This window comes from Schistocerca gregaria, chromosome 2 (assembly GCF_023897955.1).
Source record: "Schistocerca gregaria isolate iqSchGreg1 chromosome 2, iqSchGreg1.2, whole genome shotgun sequence".
NCBI lineage: Eukaryota > Metazoa > Arthropoda > Insecta > Orthoptera > Acrididae > Schistocerca > Schistocerca gregaria.
The window spans coordinates 710,177,786-710,198,755 of NC_064921.1; the positions used below are offsets into that span (position 1 = coordinate 710,177,786).

At 44.4% G+C, this 20,970-nt stretch overlaps 1 protein-coding gene across 1 annotated transcript in view; it reads right to left on the reverse strand.

The window, feature by feature from the left end:
• The window catches only part of LOC126334826 (uncharacterized), a 59,246-nt gene extending 41,859 nt beyond the window's left edge, over positions 1 to 17,387 (reverse strand). The window contains exon 1 of the mRNA XM_049997486.1: positions 17,334 to 17,387. The gene's annotated coding sequence lies outside the window, so the exon portion shown is untranslated. The remainder of the gene's footprint in view (positions 1 to 17,333) is intronic.
• Positions 17,388 to 20,970: the final 3,583 nt, after the last annotated feature.

Genomic DNA, 20,970 nt, shown 5'->3' on the forward strand with positions numbered 1-20,970 from the left:
TTCAGGAACTCGGGTGGGAGTCTCTAGAGGAAAGGAGGCGCTCTTTTCATGAATCGCTACTGAGGAAATTAAGAGAACCAGGATTTGAGGCTGACTGCAGTACAGTTTTACTGCCGCCGACTTACATTTCGCGGAAAGACCACAAAGGTAAGATAAGAGAGATTAGAGCTCGTACAGAGCCATATAGGCAGTCAGTTTTCCCTCTTTCTGTTTGGGAGTGGAACAGGGAGAGAAGATGCTAGTTGTGGTACCAGGTACCCTCCGCCACGCACCGAATGGTGGATTGAGGAGTATGTATGTAGATGTAGATGTAGATATCATGAAGTTCTTACTAAATTGGAGATATTCGAAAAGTTAGCTGATGACTTGAGTTGTGCCATAAGAAAAATAGCACGAGATTCTTCTGAGAAAAACTGAGTACTTTAACGCTAAGGCACAATGAATCAGTAGAGGCCTTTTCAGACGGGATCCGGAAGATAATGTGCAAGCGTATGAAATGCTGCAAAACACCGAAGCTGATAGAGTCTTACTTTATCAACCCAAAAAAGAGTTGTCTTTCTGGGTTGTATCCCTCCAGAGATGTTATGTACAGTTGGGACTGAAAGTCCTGGCGACTTGGCCGCAGCTCTTAAGGACGCTACCACATTTAGAAGAAACTGGCATTGTCATTAACGTACATACAGACCGCAGTGTTTTTGTTTCAGAAGTAAAAGTGCTATACATGTGGGCATAGAGGTCATATACAGAAGGAGTAGCTGCAGCATGAATGGTATAGGTGTGGAGTAGATGGACCCCGAGCACAGTATAATGGGAATCAAGGTCAGTGGTAGCAGTCGTGAAACGCAAATGGGAGTGCTTAAATTGTTGCAAAGCATTCTCAATAGGACATAAAATTGCACAAATAGATGCACAGATAGATTGATGCTTGGCAGGCTTTGTTGACAGCAAGGAACATAAATTTCTGGTAGACAAGGATGTGCACGTGTCAGTCGTAAGTCTGGAGGAGATTAGGGTCTCTGCGTTACAAATGACGAAAAGTTGGTGGAAATAACGTACAGTCATTGGTGCGCAACTGTTCACTTTTAGTATTGGAGCTAAGAATTTTCGTGAGTGTGTGGAAGTGTCACCGTATGTAGGTGAAGGCTATTCAGCGACTATGCCAGATTTTCTCGATAAACATCATGTTATGTCGATCTTCTGCAGTACACAGAAGAGCTCAGTGGAACATTATTTCTGCTGGGGGTTACAGCTGTAAATGAGGCAACATCACATGGCCACTCCGCACGAAGGTATTGCCAACAACAGCGATCACATACACAGAGCTTTGTTCCCATGATAAAGCACCAGCAGGTAAGGCAAAATTGGTGTGGGATTCTGTGTTTATGCCGATTTGCCAATTAAAGCGTTATTTGTAGTAGAGCCACTTGTGGATGATGAAGAGTTAGTCAAAATGCATTGTTCTGTGCGCAGAAGCATAGCGCGTATAGGTGCTGTTAATCGTGAATACCTTGGACATGTGTTTAATGGAAAAGGTGTTCAAACTGTTCCTGGCTCAACAGAGACGATCCAGATCTTCGTAACATCACAGACCATGAAACAACTAGAGTCATTTCTGGTTTTATGCAATTATTATTAGTTGATAAAAACTTTCTAAAGCCAAGATCGCACAGATATTTCTTTATTTAGAAACAAGCACTTTCGACAGACTTTTCTTTCATCTCTAGATCTTCAAAACTTTATTTTATAAAATGCGTTCACTTGGATCTGACGCCAAAAAGACGAAAGGTCCAACTCAAAACGAGCACATTTCATAACATGGATTTTTGAAGATCTGAAGGTGACAACAAATTCTGTCGAAATCAGTTATTTGTAAATAAAGAAATATTTTTTAATCATGGGTTTGGGAAGTTTTTACCAAGTAAAACATACCGCTCCTTTTAATTTCTCAGCATGAGGAAGTTCAGTTATTATTGCATATCCGAAAAGAATTTTACACACATCACACATCCATTGAATCGATTATTGAGACTGGATTAAAATTCCAGTAATCAGTGGGATTTCAAATAGCATTTAACACACCGAAGACAGTTTCATCTGGTAGCTTTTTTCCAAAACAATTCCATAACCTGTTTAATAATCCAATATGCTTATCTAACTAGTAAATCACGTCAGATCACTAATGCTACATGAAAGCGGCAAGCAATAACATCGAATGCCAATGATTGCAATTCTGAATAGAAGTACCTCTGAAGAATCTTGTAATGTTCTGCAGCCTCCAGGCTTTTAGAAACCTGGAAAATGTCGAGGGTCTTGTGGGCAACTGTACAGGCGTAAAAATATTTCTGTTGAAAGCCAAACTCTCGAAAAGTAAATGCAGGACAGAGCACTCTGCCGATCGAACGCAGCTGGAGCAACTAGCGAGCGCGACCCAGCTTGTTACAAAGTGTCATTGTGCACAAAGAGAAAAGAATTCCTTTTAGCAAAGATAATAACTGAAAGACAGGAAAAACAACAATGGGATCCACTCGTCAGTCCTGAAGGAGGTCAGGTGGAATTTGTCTTCAAAATTTTGTAAGGTGGTCCCTAATCTTCTCATAGTAATTGTTTCAGTAGTGAATGAGAGTTTCCCTGCATGTGTTCGTGGATACCCTCTTATTGGCAGCGATTAGAAATTTTTACATGGGGAGAGGGAGAGAGTTTTCCTGTCTTCTTCTACCCCACTCCAAGGCAAAAATATTATTCATTGACAAACCATGGCAGAATCCGTACTGGTAGACAATTTGTGAACATGTTTATGAATTTACAGGGTGTTTCAAAAATGACCGGTATATTTGAAACGGCAATACAAACTAAACGAGCAGCGATAGAAATACACCGTTTGTTGCAATATGCTTTGGACAACAGTACATTTTCAGGCAGACAAACTTTCGAAATTACAGTAGTTACAATTGTCAACAACAGATGGCGCTGCGGTCTGGGAAACTCTATAGTACGATATTTTCCACATATCCACCACGCGTAGCAATAATATGGCGTCGTCTCTGAATGAAATTACCCGAAACCTTTGACAACGTGTCTGGCGGAATGGCTTCACATGCAGATGAGATGTACTGCTTCAGCTGTTCAATTGTTTCTGGATTCTGGCGGTACACCTGGTCTTTCAAGTGTCCCCACAGAAAGAAGTCACAGGGGTTCATGTCCGGCGAATAGGGAGGCCAATCCACGCCGCCTCCTGTATGTTTCGGATAGCCCAAAGCAATCACACGATCATCCAAATATTCATTCAGGAAATTAAAGACGTCGGCCGTGCGATGTGGCCGGGCACCATCTTGCATAAACCACGAGGTGTTTGCAGTGTCGTCTAAGGCAGTTTGTACCGCCACAAATTCACGAAAAATGTCCAGATATCGTGATGCAGTAATCGTTTCGGATCTGAAAAATGGGCCAATGAGTCCTTTGGAAGAAATGGCGGCCCAGACCAGTACTTTTTGAGGATGCAGGGACGATGGGACTGCAACATGGGACTTTTCGGTTCCCCATATGCGCCAGTTCTGTTTATTGACGCAGCCGTCCAGGTAAAAATAAGTTTCGTCAGTAAACCAAATGCTGCCCACATGCATATTGCCTTCATCAATCCTGTGCACTATATCGTTAGCGAATGTCTCTCGTGCAGCAATGGTAGCGGCGCTGAGGGGTTGCCGCGTTTGAATTTTGTATGGATAGAGGTGTAAACTCTGGCGCATGAGACGATACGTGGACGTTGGCGTCATTTGGACCGCAGCTGCAACACGGCGAACGGAAACCCGAGGCCGCTGTTGGATCACCTGCTGCACTAGCTGCGCATTGCCCTTTGTGGTTGCCGTACGCGGTCGGCCTACCTTTCCAGCACGTTCATCCGTCACGTTCCCAGTCCGTTGAAATTTTTCAAACAGATCTTTTATTGTATCGCTTTTCGGTCCTTTTGTTACATTAAACCTCCGTTGAAAACTTCGTCTTGTTGCAACAACACTGTGTTCTAGGCGGTGGAATTCCAACACCAGAAAAATCCTCTGTTCTAATGAATAAACCATGTTCTCCACAACACACTTACACGTTGTGAACAACACACGCTTACAGCAGAAAGACGACGTACAGAATGGCGCACCTACAGACTGCGTTGTCTTCAATATCTTTCACATCACTTGCAGCGCCATCTGTTGTTGAAAATTGTAACTACTGTAATTTCGAAAGTTTGTCCGCCTGAAAATGTACTGTTGTCCCAAGCATATTGCAACAAACAGTGTATTTCTATCACTGCTCGTTTAGTTTTTATTGCCGTTTCAAATATACCGGTCATTTCTGAAACACCCTGTATCATTGGTGGGAAACTGGAATCTCTGTTTCAATAGGCTGATCATATTCTGGTGTTGGAAGAGTCAGCAAAGTTCAGCAAATGAGAGTAAGAGAGCAATTCTTTTTTGGACATCACAGAGGCAGTACACTTCGTCTTAGAGCTGCAGAGCGAGGTGCCTCCATCTTACAGCAGAACTCAGATGGTGGGGATGAACTTAAGAATTCTCAGACGTTACTGCAACCGTCTTTTGTTGTCATACATTAGAGTTGCAAACATGGGGCGTATTCGGTATCACTTAGACAAGGTGAGTTCTGAGACATTTCTTTTGCATGACAGTGTCATTCTGCTAATCTGATTTTCACATCTAGCTAGCTGTACCCACTACAATCTTAGGCAAGAATAATAATGTTTGTTCATGCTTTTACATTACTTTTCATTAACTCATTTGCTCATTGCGCAATGATTGGTCATATTTTCAAACAAAGTTTTATGTCATTTCTGTCATGCGTCCCATCACCTGTGCCAAGGTTGTTGTACATATTTTCAATCACTTGACAATTGAGTGTATTCTTCCTTGAGTGGATAAAACAGTTTTTGATCTCTTTTAGCAATAAATCAGATTTTTATAATGATCCTTAGCTTTCTCGTATTTTGTTGGACCTTTTTATCAATGTATCTGTGTAAGGCTTGTTAACCATGTTACCATCTTTAATTGGGACATCCCTGTCAATTAAATTATATACGCCGATATTTGTTGCACAGTAATGTTTTTTTTTAATTCACACGATCATTAGGGGAATTATTTTATCACTGTAGGTCACTGGAGATGGATTCAGTAGCATCTCATGGATATACTAAACTGCTCAACAGACACCTAACAACTGTATTACTTTCTGACCCAGTTCTGAGCTTTCCTGATTTTGATAAGTAATCAGCAATGGGGCGGTTGCTTCTATTCTCAGCCAGAACATCGATGGGCAGGAACATCCACTAGCGTATGCTTCAATGCAAATGAAGAGGGTGAACGTTAGTACTCCACTACAGAATAGGAAATGCTAGTGGTTATACATTTCCATTATCATTTGTAGAGCCAGAAGTTTAAGATTGTAGTGGATCACGCATCATTGAAATGACTGTTGGGGCTGAAAGACCCTTAGAATACATTAACGAGGTGGCCACTGAAACTCAATGAGCTTGATTGTGAAGTGTTTCATAAACCATATAGAAAACACACAAATGTAGATACATCGAATAGAAAGAGTGCAATGTTGAATGCGCTAGAGAATAAGTCTAACGCGATGCTAGAGAGTACAGACAGCTGACAGAGACTGACAGGCAGTCAAGTCACAGTTGCAGTCAATAACAAACGAGGGCTAACTCCACAGAATGATGAAATGTGGACGACATACAGAGGTTCCAGCAGCGTTGAGGAACGACTTGCAGCAATAATAACGAAGCCATCTGTTGTCAGGTCATGATGGATGCAGATTGACGAATAGACGAGTCACGAAATGGTTCTGGTGTAGAACAAGAAAACACCGTAATGAGCGATACGTAAAGGACTGTGTATTTTGTGCAGAAGGGACTGTCCTTAGTGATCAAAAAATCTCTTTACAAAGTCTACCCGAGACGCCTATACCTTTCCAGACGATAGGTTATTGATATCTTGGGCACCGTTCAATAGAAGACCTACCGGAAATAAAATATACTAACAGTTATAGATCATGATATATATTAGTAGGCTTCAACAGCCAGTGTCAATTTGAATAACATAATTTTGGGTGTTAGGCCCATCATTATGAAACATTAAAGCAACTTAATTGCCAATGTTTTGTCAACTTGTTGCGGTACTCTTCAGGCTTACTACTGGATACCGCTGAATGTCTTCCCTTGTGTATTTTCTGTTTCGCTCATCTGATTGCTACTGACTCACAGATCTTGGAAGTCACTGGAAAATGTAAAGAGGGATTTCTATGGAGGGGGATGGCTGTACGGTAGGCTATTGCCTGTGGTACTCTAGTGGTTAATAGAAAGGCAACTCTAGTAGGCGACTGGTGGGAAATAGCGTATTGGCAGGCTGTTGTCTTTGGTAACTTAGTAGGTGATCGGTAGGCAGCTCTAGTTGGCGATTGGTAGGCAACAGCAAATCGGCAGGATGTATCCAATGAGTAGTGTTTTCCCGCAGCGAGCGTGAAGTCCACATGACTGTTGTAGCGTGGCCGTTGTTTACGCTGTCAGACCTGGGTCAAATGGCGCTGCTGGCTGGCAAACGCTTGTGGTTCGCTGTGCTCCAATCTCCGGCAGCCACGCCGCAGTTACCTTTTAGCCATACTACCTGCTCATGATGTCAGGGTGTTTGACTACGTCGTTAGTTCTCTTATTTTTCGCTGCTGCTTGGCCATCTGCTGAGCAAGCATACGATAATCTACAAAACTTATAGGACGGCCAAATTCCTGCTGATGTATCACTACAGCTGTTGTGTCTTTCTACTCCAGTCTTACATAATGTTCATGCTCCGAGATACGAGTGTTAATGGCTCTTCCAGTTTCACAGTTCCACCAGAACAGACTTCGCCGCAAACACACCGAATTTCGTAGATGCTTGCATTGTGGAGAGCATCCAGAGGATCCTTACTGGGCCTCAACAGATCTCAGTTCTTATGGCATTTCTGGAGCATGGGTCTGATTCCTTTATGATGCAAAATCTGACCTATACGGTCACTTACGTACACTGTGTGATCAACAGTATCCAGACACCTGGCTGAAAATGACAAGTTAGAGGCGGCTTCCATCGGTAATTCTGGAATTCAATATGATATTGGCCCATCCTTAGCCTTGATGACAGCTTCCACTCTCACAGGCATACTTTCAATGTCAGCCCACTCTTCACGGAGTGCTGCACTGAGGAGAGGTATCGATGTCGGTCGGTGAGGCCTGCCACGAAGTCGGCGTTTCAAAACATCCCAACGGTGATCTATAGGATTCAGGTCAGGACTCTCTGCAAGTCCAGTCCATTACAGGCCGCCACAGGCAGTGCATTATGCTTGATAGTGTTGAAATATGCAATCGCCATCCCCGAATTGCTCTACAACACTGGTAAGCAAGAAGGTGCTTAAAACATCAGTTTAGGCCTGTTCTGTGATAGGGCCACGCAAAACAATAAGTGGTGCAAGCTCCCTCCATGAAAACCTCGAGCACACCATAACACCACCGGCTCCAAATTTTACTATTGGCACTACACACGCTGGCAGATGACGTTCAACGGGCATTTGCCATACCCACACCCTGCCATAGGCTCGCCACATTTGTACTGTGATTCGTCACTCCACACAACGTTTTTTCACTGTTCAATCGTCCAATGTTTACGTTTCTTACACCGAGCGAAGCGTCGTTTGGCATTTAGTGGCGTGATGTATGACTTATGAGCAGCCGCTCGACCATGAAATCCAAGTTTTCTCGCCTTTCGCCTAACTGTCATTGTACTTGCAGTAGATCCTGATGCAGCTTGGAATATCTGTGTGATGGTCTGCATAGATGTCTGCCTATTACAAATTATGACCCTCTTCAACTATTTATCTATCGCATCGGAAACAGTGGACTAAGGGATGTTTAGGACTGTGGAAATCTCGCGTACAGACGTGCGACACAAATGACACCCAATCACCTGATCACGTTCGAAGTCCGTGAGTTCCGCGGGCCGGCCGGAATGGCCGAACGGTTCTAGGCGCTTAAGTGTGGAACAGCGCGACCGCTACGGTCGCAGGTTCGAATCTTGCCTCGGGCCTGGATGTGTGTGATGTCCTTAGGTTAGTTAGTTTTAAGTAGTTCTATGTTCTAAGAGACTGATGACCTCAGATGTTAAGACCCACAGTGCTCAGAGTCATTTGAACCATTTGTTTGAGTTCCGCGGAGCGCCCCATTCTGCTCTCTCACGATGTCTAATGACTACCGACGTCGCTGATATAAAGTACCTGGCTGTAGGTGGCTGCACAATGCACCTAATATGAAAAACATAGTTTTTTGGGAGCGTCCGGATACATTTGATCACATGGTGTATCTCGTGGAAGGTATGCGAGCAACAGAAATAGTTTCTTTTGCATTTTTGTCTGGTTTATCTTTGCTGTTCCTCGCAGCTCGTTGTATGTCTCTGTCGTTGTATCCATTTGTATGGAAGGTTGTCTTAAGCTCGTTCAGTTCATGTTGTGTGTGATTAGCATCCGGTGAATCTGGGCTGTCTGTATACGTAGTACACCGTTCTCTTGTCCTGGGTGGTGCTGTGAATCCTCATACAAGTACGTTTCAGTGCGCGTTAGTTTCCTGTGAGCTTTATGTCCTAGTTTCCTACTAGATGTTCTATAAATCTCCATATCCGGGAGAGGAATCACTCCGTTGTTTTCTACTTCTAGGGTGGACTTTATGTTCTTATATAGGCTGTTGATATGCTCATGAAATTGTCTAGTTCTATTTCCTCATGAAGCCATAAGACGCTGGTCTCTTCCACGTACCCTCAGCCAGTAGGATGGATGTCCGTCGGTTTTTGTTCTTGCAGGATGTTGATGGTTTCAGCTATAGGCATGTTGGTAAATAAAGATTTTATGTCCGAGCTAACCATAAGATCCATAGCCAGTACTTACTGTTCCCGTATGAGCTGGATAAAATGCATAGAAACCTTGTATGCAGCGATCTGACGCCCACGACTCTATGGAAGAATCTCCGTAGCTTGGGGGTCGGAAAGGCAAAATCGGTAACTACTTTTCATTTGTCAGCTAACGAATTAAATGAATTCTTCTCTGCACCGCTGAATACCCGCACGGCTGATAATTACCGTCCACAAGAATCCCCAAAACAGGATAACTAACCACGATACCTTCCATCTAAAACATGTAACAACAAATACGGCAAGAAAAGCAATAAAGAGAATCTCTTCTGATGCAATAGGCAACGACAGCATCGGTATAACCATGATTAAGAATGTTGTCGATATCTTAGTACCTGTCTTAACTGACATATTTAATTTTTCCCTCGTGAACGGAATATACCCCACTGCATGGAAAAGAAGCATAATTCGACCCATCCCTAAGATCGAAAACTCGCAACTGCCTAGTGATTACCGACCAATTAGCATACTGCCTGCTGTTTCCAAAGCACTTGAATATATTGTTCATGACCAAATCAGAGAACACTTGCATGAATTCAGCCTATATGACAAATTTCAATCCGGTTTCCGTAAACATCACAGCACAAACACTGCTCTAATTAAAGTAACTGATGACCTGAAATATGCCATCGACAATCGAAAGGCAACAATATTGACGCTACTGGACTTCAGAAAAGCTTTTTACACTGTTAACTTTGACATATTGCTCAGAAAAATGCAGCTTAAATTCTCTGATAGTGCAATGAGATGGTTTGAAAGCAACTTAAAAGACAGACTGCAATGTGTTCTCTGCGTAAATGAAAAATCTTCCTGGAAACATGTTTTCTCGGGAGTGCCACAAGGATCAGTCTTAGGACCACTTTTGTTTTCTTTGTATGTCAACAATATTTCCTTGGTTCTGTCCTCCTGTAAATATCATTTCTATGCTGACGACCTCCAGCTCTACCTAAGCGTCAGACCTGAAGATGTAAACACTGCAATCGCTCAGATGAATGGTGATCTGTCTTCAGTAGTGACATGGGCGAAAAACCTGGGGCTTAAACTAAATGCAAAAAAGACGCAAGTAATCTTAATAGCCCATCAGAAATTAATAAGTTCAGATTTCCGTGAACGGCTACCTCCTATTCTACTCGACGGTACTCCAATACCATATCAGAAAACAGTGAAGAACTTGGGTGTAACTGTGGATGAGCATCTCAACTGGGAGGAGAATACAGTCGCAGTGTGCCAAAAGACGTCTGCTTGTCTCTATGCTCTCAAAAAGTTTCGGAACATATTTCCACAGGACTTCAAACGCCAGCTCGTGCAAGCACTCGTTCTACCGAACCTCCACTTTGTGATGTGATTCAACAAGGCATGAGTAGTGAAAACAGAAGACGGCTAGAGCTAACCATGAATGCCTGTGTGCGTTACACCTGCAACATTTCGCCGATATGATCATGTTAGTACTTCATACTCCGAGCTAGGGTGGCTGCGGCCGGACAAATTGCGTGACTACCACACTCTATGTCTACTTCACCGACTCCTCGTCGTGCAAGCACCCCAGTACCTTGCTTCAGAGATTAAAAACCCGTCATGACATCATAATCGAGACACGAGGTCACTCTTATTTGGTATCCTAACTGTGCCCACTCACAAAACAAAAACTTTTGCAAACTCCTTCACAGTTGCCGCTGTCCGCCTCTGGAACAAATTGCCCCTTACCTTGCGAAAAATTCAATCTCCTGCTGCTTTTAAGAAGAAGTTGAAGCATTTCCTGCTATCATCCTCATAAAGTTCTCCACTAAATTAATGTACAAGGCCAATCCTCTCATCTGTCAAATAGGAAAGCTAGCGTCTCCTATCTTGCTCCTGAGAGTCCTTCCCCTTCATCTATTTCTATTAGCCACGCAATCTTCTTTTCCTTTATATTTCCTTAATTATGTTTCATCATGTCTCTCTATCCTTCTCCTCCTTCACCATGAGTCTCCCTTATACTCCCTGCTGCCAGCACTCCTATCTAAAATCTGTCTGTTCGATAATGTCTAATTATAACAGTACTTATGATCTACGAATATAAACTCTATATGTATGTATTTTTCCAGGTGTACCTTTCTAATTGTTTATTTCACTTTTTGTAATAGATGTAGTTTAACATGCCTACTAAAACATATGAATGTAAAATAAGTAGAATGCCTGGTTAGATGTAAGAGAGGGCCTGATGGCCCTAATCTTGCCAGGTTAAATAAATAAATAAATAAATAAATAAACATAAGACTCCATGTGGTTAACCAGGCTCCGTATCTTGTGGTCCAGATGTTTTGCCACATAATACGTGGGTTGTTTGATTCCCTTGACAACCGGTTTGAAAAGACAGCCTTCCTCGTGAAACTCTGGTGCTCCATATATGCTTGATGGCACTGGAACCCGAGGGAGACAAGTTGCCGATTTGTTGTTGTGTACCAACCACCAACAAGAGATGCCTGTCAATCACTTACTAGAGTGGCGTGGGAAATAATCTGTCGATACACTATGTCCTACCAATCACCTACTGAAGTTGCCTTCCAGTCAGCCACTAGAGCAGCACAGGTAATACCATACAGTACAGCCATTCCCCTCCAAAGCAACATCTCTTCAGATTGTCCAATGACACCCAAGGCATATGACGTCGGCTGCCACCAGACAGCCGAAACAGAAGACATTCACCAATATCCAGCGGTTAACCGTCCACAAGAGGACCGCAATGAGTCAGACGAAGCATCGACAATTTCGTTGCTTTAGTTATTTATAATGACTGAGCCTAATAGCCAAAATTATTCAAAATTATAAATCTTTTTCACGAGTCCTGGCAATGGTACCGTAGCTCAGGCTATAGTTTATTGCTGGATATTTAAATTTAGGTGTGCCTGACACGTCAGATACAGATCAGGGTACGCCTTTTATATCAGACTTTATGAAGAATTTATGTAATTTACTTGGTATTTTGATGTTATTAATAAGTTCGTTCCATCCAAAAGCTAATGTCAGAACGGAGTGAGTTCATAGAGCCGTCTCTAGAATGTTAAGTTGTTATGTTAATAGCCAGCACAGCAACTGGGATAAGCAGTCAGGCTGTGCCACCCCTTCAGTCTCATTTCCTTGTAATCCGTGACCTGCCTGCTCCTCGCAGTGTGTCAGAACTGCAGTCAGTACTAGGCAAAATGGCATACTACATTCGGTTCATACCGAATGCCATTCAGATCGCAGCTCCATTGCATCGCCTGCGTCGTAATTGTGCCTTTCGTGTGGGCCAAAGACTGTCAAGAGGCATTTCAGGAACTCAAAAATGCTTAGCTTAGTGATAGATGTTTAGTGCATTTTGACCCGGCCAAGCGGTAGTTTTGCAAGTAGACGCTTCTTCTTATGCAATAGGCGCTGTGCTTTCGCATAAATTTGCTGCAGAAGACAGACCTATTGCTTTTGCCTCAAAGTTGTTACCTCAGTGCAATTATTCACAAATTCAAAAAGGAGCTCTCACTATTATGTATGGATTGACCAACGTCCATCACTATTTACATGGTCGCAAGTTCTTTTTTGTGACAGATCACAAGCCTTTGCAGTCCTAGTTTCATCCATTAAAGCCGATTCCTACACGCACAGCTCGAAAATTGCAACATTGGGCTTTGCTGCTCTCGCAGTACCAGTATGAAATTGTGTACAAACCTACAGCAAAGTATAGCAATGCAGACACTCTGTCTCGCCTTCCTATTGGCTCAGACACTGATTGTTATTCATCTGACGCATCTTGTTGCCAAATCGACGAGCACCTTTTCCCTTTCACTACAGAAAAATTGCACAGGCCACGGAAGCAGACCCATATCTCAAGAGCCGGCCCGTGTGGCCTCTCAGTTCCAGGCGCTTCAGTCTGGAACTGCGCAACTGTTACAGTCGCAGGTTCGAATCCTGCCTTGGGCATGGATGTGTGTGATGTCCTTAGGTTAGTTAGGTTTAAGTAGTTATAAGTTCTAGGGGACTGATGACGTCAGATGTTAAGTCGCATGGTGCTCAGAACCATTTTGAACCATATCTCAAGATTTTGTTGCATTACATTCGCGCGTCTTGGCTTTGATCATTGAACAGTATCCAGAACTCAGTTGTGCCCCGATATTTTGCACGTCGTCATATCCGGAAGTTCAACAGGGTGTGATTCTAGTTTATAATGACAGTGACAATCGCGTGTGCTTATTCCCAAAGTGTTTGTAAAATGATGTGTTGCGATTGCTCCACCAAAGACGTTGGGGAATTGTTTGCACTAAACAGCGCAACGGCACTGTACTTAGCAGGGCATGGGCACCCACATTCAACAGGTGACGTCATAGTGTTGCGCATGCGCGGAAAACCAATCCGCTCCAACACAGACATTATCATCTTGGCCTAAGACTCAATACCTATGGCAACGAGTGTACACAGACTTTGCAGGATCATTTTGGAACACTCGTTGGCTCATAGTGATAGGCTCTCTTAGCAAGTTCCCATTTGCTGTGCCTATTGCTTCTACTATGTGACGTGGCACCATTCAAGCGTTGTCCTCCATATTTTGCGTAGAAAGCTTGCCAGAAGTACTTGCGTCAGACAACGGACCACAGTTCACTTCGCGTGATTTTGAACAGTTTTGTGAACGAAATGAAATTCGTCATCTAACAAGTACTCTGTTTCAATCTCAGTCCAACGGAGAAGCAGAAAGCTTCTTACACACCTTTAAACAACAGATGGACAATCTTCGCACTACTCACACAGGGGAACAGGCGCTGTAACTATTTTTCGCCTCCTATCGCTCCTACCCACGAGACGGACCATCACCGACGGAACTTCTGCATGGCCGCCGCCATCGGACGCTGCTACATTTGTTACACCCACCGCAGCATCGGCGCCGCAAAGGGTCCGCAAGTATCGCTTTGCGCCGCGCAATCTTGTTCTTTTCAGGGCTCATGGCAACCTTGGGCGCTGGAAAGGGGATTTGCAGCTCCGCCACCAGAAGCACATTCGTGTGCGTCATTTGCCCCGTTATTCTGCTGCTTTTCTTCCCCCAGATTCACGGTCTCACGGGACCGAGCGGCCTTCACAGCCGCCCTCTGGTGCCACCAGGGCACCCCAGGAGGAGCAGATGGACGATGCGCCCTTACCCCCGCCGTCCCCATTCGCTGACCCGATGGACGTGGACCAGTTGTCGCCGTCGCCGGTATGCCCCATGACACACCATCAGACCTGGACATGTGCCCTGGCAGCAGTTTTCCAGAGGATGTTCCTGTTGCCTCGCAAGCCGGATAGTAGAGTACGGTCGGCAGTATGCCGTCCTCCACAGTCGCGGCTGCCAGCTCATATGTACATCCAGCTTCCCGCCTTCCCTCCCCCCTCCGCCCCATTATTCGCATCCTCCCTACACGACAACAGTGCGGCATTTTAAGGGGGGGGGGATGTGCTGGATCAAGCGCGCCTATCATGAGAGAGACCAGAGACACACCGACAAGCAACAAGCCACCAACGCCCTCTTGACAGCATATATTTAGGCCGCCGACGTTGACCAGAGGGCCTCACTCAATCGCTCGGACTCACTGACTCACTCATTCCAGTTTGGTGTCTGTCAGTACTTTCGCAGAAAGGGCTGAGTTCATGTCACAGGCTATAACAGTACATAGCGACCAGATTAGCGATTAGATCGGGACTAGCGGTAGACTGAAGTTTGTAACAGCAAGACAAGCGATATTGTTTGCAGGAGGACTATTACTGATGAGCTTGTACCACAACACAAGGACTCTACTTCAGTTAAGTAAATACACTCCTGGAAATGGAAAAAAGAACACATTGACACCGGTGTGTCAGACCCACCATACTTGCTCCGGACACTGCGAGAGGGCTGTACAAGCAATGATCACACGCACGGCACAGCGGACACACCAGGAACCGCGGTGTTGGCCGTCGAATGGCGCTAGCTGCGCAGCATTTGTGCACCGCCGCCGTCAGTGTCAGCCAGTTTGCCGTGGCATACGGAGCTCCATCGCAATCTTTAACACTGGTAGCATGCCACGACAGTGTGGACGTGAACCGTATGTGCAGTTGACGGACTTTGAGCGAGGGCGTATAGTGGGCATGCGGGAGGCCAGGTGGATGTACTACCTAATTGCTCAACACGTGGGGCGTGAGGTCTCCACAGTACATCGATGTTGTCGCCAGTGGTCAGCGGAAGGAGCACGTGCCCATCGACCTGGGACCGGACCGCAGCGACGCACGGAAGCACGCCAGGATCGTAGGATACTACGCAGTGCCGTACGGGACCGCACCACCACTTCCCAGCAAATTAGGGACACTGTTGCATCTGGGGTATCGGCGAGGACCATTCGCAACCGTCTCCATGAAGCTGGGCTACGGTCCCGCACACCGTTAGGCCGTCTTCCGCTCACGCCCCAACATCGTGCAGCCTGCCTCCAGTGGTGTCGCGACTGGCGTGAATGGAGGGACGAATGGAGACGTGTCGTCTTCAGCGATGAGAGTCGCTTCTGCCTTGGTGCCAATGATGGTCGTATGCGTGTTTGGCGCCGTGCAGGTGAGCGCCACAATCAGGACTGCATACGACCGAGGCACACAGGGCCAACACCCGGCATCATGGTGTGGGGAGCGATCTCCTACACTGGCCGTACACCTCTGGTGATCATCGAGGGGACACTGAATAGTGCACGGTACATCCAAACCGTCATCGAACCCATCGTTCTACCATTCCTAGACCGGCAAGGGAACTTGCTGTTCCAACAGGACAATGCACGTCCGCATGTATCCCGTGCCACCCAACGTGCTCTAGAAGGTGTAAGTCAACTACCCTGGTCAGCAAGATCTCCGGATCTGTCCCCCATTGAGGATGTTTGGGACTGGATGAAGCGTCGTCTCACGCGGTCTGCATGTCCAGCACGAACGCTGGTCCAACTGAGGCGCTAGGTGGAAATGGCATGGCAAGCCGTTCCACAGGACTACATCCAGCATCTCTACGATCGTCTCCATGGGAGAATAGCAGCTTGCATTGCTGCGAAAGGTGGATATACACTGTACTAGTGCCGACATTGTGCATGCTCTGTTGCCTGTGTCTATGTGTCTGTGGTTCTGTCAGTGTGATCATGTGATGTATCTGACCCCAGGAATGTGTCAATAAAGTTTCCCCTTCCTGGGACAATGAATTCACGGTGTTCTTATTTCAATTTCCAGGAGTGTACATCCAGTACAAGTAAATAAAGAATTGTAATTAATCCACGTCTGCATTTATGTTGCAGAAAGAGTGTATTGTCCACCAATAACAACATCCTCTCCTTTCCTTTCTTGCGGTACATGACTCTACAGAGCCAAAGCTTAAATTTTTTTTATCAAATTTGTGTATTGCCTTGACTGTGCCGTTAGCATGTGAGGGAGTTTTTTTTCGGAAACAAGTACTGTTTCTCACCTCAGAAATCCTTGTAGATGCTTAGCACATCAGGTTTCTGGTACTGATTCACAATAGACGTGACACTTGATGATTCCTTGTCATTTAAATAAAGACATTAAAAGTACACTTTTCTTGGTACAAATAAGATGGCTGTTCTCATTTCGACAAAAGCACCAAGACAGCCGTCAAGAAGAATGTTGTAGGCACCTGATGCCACTTAGCTCAAGGAGTATGTAAAAGACGTACCTCAAAAATTCATGGCGAAGCATGAGAGATGGCATTGGCTCCTTGGGAAGGTGAATGGAGTTGCGTATCTTCAAGTAAAATGACAATCATCTGTTGGCGATTTCATAGTGATACAGGAAACTTGCATCTCAACGCTATGAGGAAAGTAACTGAACAGAAAACGCATTCTAATTTCCAGATGTAACACCCCACTCCCCGCAAGAGATGCTAGCCGTTGTATGGTTGTGACCGACTGAACCACAATGAAGCAAACTTAGACAGAGGAATTAAGTATGTGGTGTGTCTAAAAGAAAGTGTACATTTAGGAATTACGTCAACTACCACAAAAAATTAATAATTAACTTTTCAGATTCAAGTAATGTGTTTGTTAAACCTCGTCGAAAAGATAAAATGCATTATTAATTACATTCCACAGCATTAATCGCGACTGCTGTCCAATAACCCCGCAGGTATGGGATTAATGTAAGCAGTTACTTATCTACATAAAAAACGCAACGTCAACTGTTTTATAATCTAAAAATAACAATTATCAAAACAAAACTGTATCGTTCTGGGTCCCATTAAAGATGCCTAAGAGTTAAAAAGAAAGGCGAAACGCGTCCGGGAGAAATTAATTACATGGCAGTGAGAGAAGGTGGTTTTTATTTACAAAACAAATAACGACAACACCCTTACCTCAGTAAAATCACTCCGACCTGAAACACCAAAACAGCGACAGGCAATTGCGCAGACTGACGCTCAGATGTACATAATCGGTTGTTGCCTGCAGATGCCTTTATCGGGAGGAGCGCCTTATCACCGTCAGAGGTTGCAGAGATATCTGCCCCGGAGAGCAATGTGCACGGCATAAATACCCGGTGAAACTACGCAAGATTAGAGAGCAATAAAGCAGCTATATTATCGGTCAGCCGACTCCCAGGTTATTTTCAAATTTAAGACATCGTGAGTCTGGTAGCTGTGAATAATCTACATCTACACTCCGAGTGTCATCTACCGGTGTGTGTGTGTGTGGCAGAGGGTTCGTCGGCTACAAGCTCAATTTTCCCTTTTCCCTCTTCCATTCGCGAACGCGGCTGTTCCAGTCCACGCCACCGGCGATGCAGTGGTGGCTGAACAACTGCTTGGCGGCGCTGCGGCACAGGCGAAGCGATATACGCGTCAGCGCGAGGTCAGGTGGAGAGAAGAGGAAGCGGACGAGGAATCTGGTGGTGGAGAGCGAGCGGGCAACAAGCAGCTGGCAGAAGCCAGTGGAGGAAACGGTCGTTGGATCTGATTGCTCGCCGTGGTTACCGTGGTGGTCCCACCACTCAACAGGAAGGAGCGAACTGGCCGAATCCCTGCTTTACGGCGAGGCTGGGCGCAGTTTGCTTCACTGTTAGCTGGCCGATCTTTTTCCGCAAACAGAACCTGGAGACAGGGGAATTGCCTGTGTGAGTGTGTTGTAAGACGTTGCTGGTCTCTACTGGTTGGTTGTCTACGGATGTTATAATAAGTCAATTGTCGGCTGTTGTATGTACTGAGTGTGATTCAGCTTAATCAGTGCAAACAAATTAACAGCATTTGCTGTGTGATTTGTGTCTGCGTGTCTGAACTGTCCAAGTGCAATATCCAAGTACATCAGTCGCCGGTCCGTTTTGCCCCCTTTCAGTTTAATGTCATTCGAGCTTTCACTCATGTTTTTGTAACCAACTCGCTCCATATTTAACTGCCAGACTTCACCTACATTTTGTAGAAAATTTTCTAGCGCGGCGGTTGTACAAATAAACGTTTTGACCGCTTGCGCTTTTCTATCATGGTTCCATTTGGTTTGTTCCTGTGTGGGCACGTGCTGTTTATGTAGATTACTTCGTATTTCCTTTTTGTATTATTGTGTATTTCATTGTAAAAGCCTAAGTGGTATTTGTTCCTTCTATAATTGTTGTAGTGTCTCATGTACATTACTCACACACCTGTGAATAAGTTATTACAGAATATTTCAATATTCCGTGTTTGGTTAAGCTTTTGCTGTTGTGTTGGTACCATTTTGTAAATCCCATGTACAGACAGATTCAGTTGCGTCTGTTTAATTATCTTTCAGAAGTTATTTTGCCAAGTTTGAAATGAATTACTGAGGTGTTTGTTTGCTATTAATTTAATTTTAATTGACGTTAATAGCGAAGCTCTATTGGTACTTAATGGATCGTCTATTGTAAAGGTATTAAATTATTTCTCCAGTAGATTGGTAGATTTTTCTATTAATCTGCTACAGAGTGACTTGTTATTTAATGGTAAATTAATTCCTTTTCTGGAAAGTATAACTCCCTTAAAATATACTAAAATTTATTGTATGTATGGGCAAATAAATATTTAAAGGTTGTTAAAATACACTACTGGCCATTAAAATTGCTACACCATGAACATGACGTCCTACAGACGCGGAATTTAACCGACAAGAAGAAGATGCTGTGGTATGCAAATGATTAGCTTTTCAGAGCATTCACACAAGGTTGGCGCCGTAGGCGACACCTACAACGTTGTGACATGACGAAAGTTTAAAACCGATTTCTCATACACAAACAGCAGCTGACCGGCGTTGCCTGGCGAAACGTTGTTGTGATGCCTCGTGTAAGGAGCAGAAATGCGTACCATCACGCTTCTGACTTTGATAAAGGTCGGGTTGTAGCCTATCGCGATTGCGATTTATCGTATCGCGACATTGCTGCTCGCGTTGGTCGCGATCCAATTACTGTTAGCAGAATATGGAATCGGTGGGTTCAGGAGTGTAATACGGAACGCCGTGCTGGATCCCAACGGCCTCGTATCACGATCACTCTAGATGACAGGCATCTTATCCGCATGTCTGTAACTGACCGTGCAGCCACGTCTCGATCAGTGAGTCTACTGATGGGGACGTTTGCAAGACAACAACCATCTGCACGAACAGTTCGACGACGTTTTCAGCAGCATGGACTATCAGCTCGGACACCATGGCTGCGGTTACCCTTGACGCTGCATCACAGACAGGGGCGCCTGCGATGGTGTACTCAACGACGAACCTGGGTGCACCAATGGCAAAACGTCATTCTTTCGGATGAATCCAGGTTCTGTTTACAGCATCATGATGGTCGCATCCGTATTTGGCGACTTTGCGGTGAACGCACATTGGAAGCGTGTATTCGTCATCGCCATACTGGCGTATCACCCGGCTTGATGGTATGGGGTACCATTGGTTACACGTCTCGGTCACCTCTTGTTCGCATTGACGGCACTTTTAACAGTGGACGTTACATTTCAGATGTGTTACGACCCGTGGCTCTACCCTTCATTCGATTCCTGCGAAACCCTGCATTTCACAAGGGTAGTGCACGACCGCAAGTTGCAGGTCCTGTATGGGCCTTTCTGGATACAGAAAATGTTCGACTGCTGCCCTGGCCAGCACATTATCCAGGTCTCTCACCAACTGAAAACATCTGGTCAATGGTGGCCGAGCAACTGGCTCGTCACAATACTCCAGTCACTACTCTTGATGAACTGTGGTATCGTGTTGAAGATGCATGAGCAGCTGTTCCTGTACACGCCATCCAAGGTCTGTTTGACTCAATGCCCAGGCGTATCAAGGCCGTTATTACGGGAAAAGGTGGTTGTTCTGGGTACTGATTTCTCAGGATCTATGCGCCCAAATTGCGTGAAAATGTAATCACATGTCAGTTCTAGTATAATATATTTGTGTAATGAATACCCGTTTATCATCTGCATTTCTTCTTGGTGTAGCAATTTTAATGGCCAGTAGTGTATTTTATCAAAAATGAGTAAGTTCAGACTATCTACAATGCTACCACAAGCTAAAACTAGCGGATCTTACGTAGTACAGTTCATACTCCGACCAAGAACACAAACAAAAGACCTTTAAATATGCACTGTCTGTTTCTCCTCAACATGATTACGTGACCACAACTTGAGTCATGTTAGCTCTACGTTTTAGACACCTCTTCTAAATTATTTGCAATTTTTGAACATATTAAACAAACGCGATATATCTTTACACATTATTTTCATTATATACTATGCAGATTAATTTCATATACAGCTGAAATTATGTCTGTTAGATAGGTATTTTACACTATGAATCGGAACTTCAGGAACATTTTCAACTTCACAGCTCAATTATTCATGCCCTGCGTTACTGCTCTAGTCAAATGACACTGTTGCAGCACTGTATTACCAGAATTTCTCACTAATACATGTAAATAAAAGACATTAATATAAACTATTTATGCAGAGAGTAATCTTTTTGTCTAATTGTGTAATTTATGTAATTGGCACATAACCATTT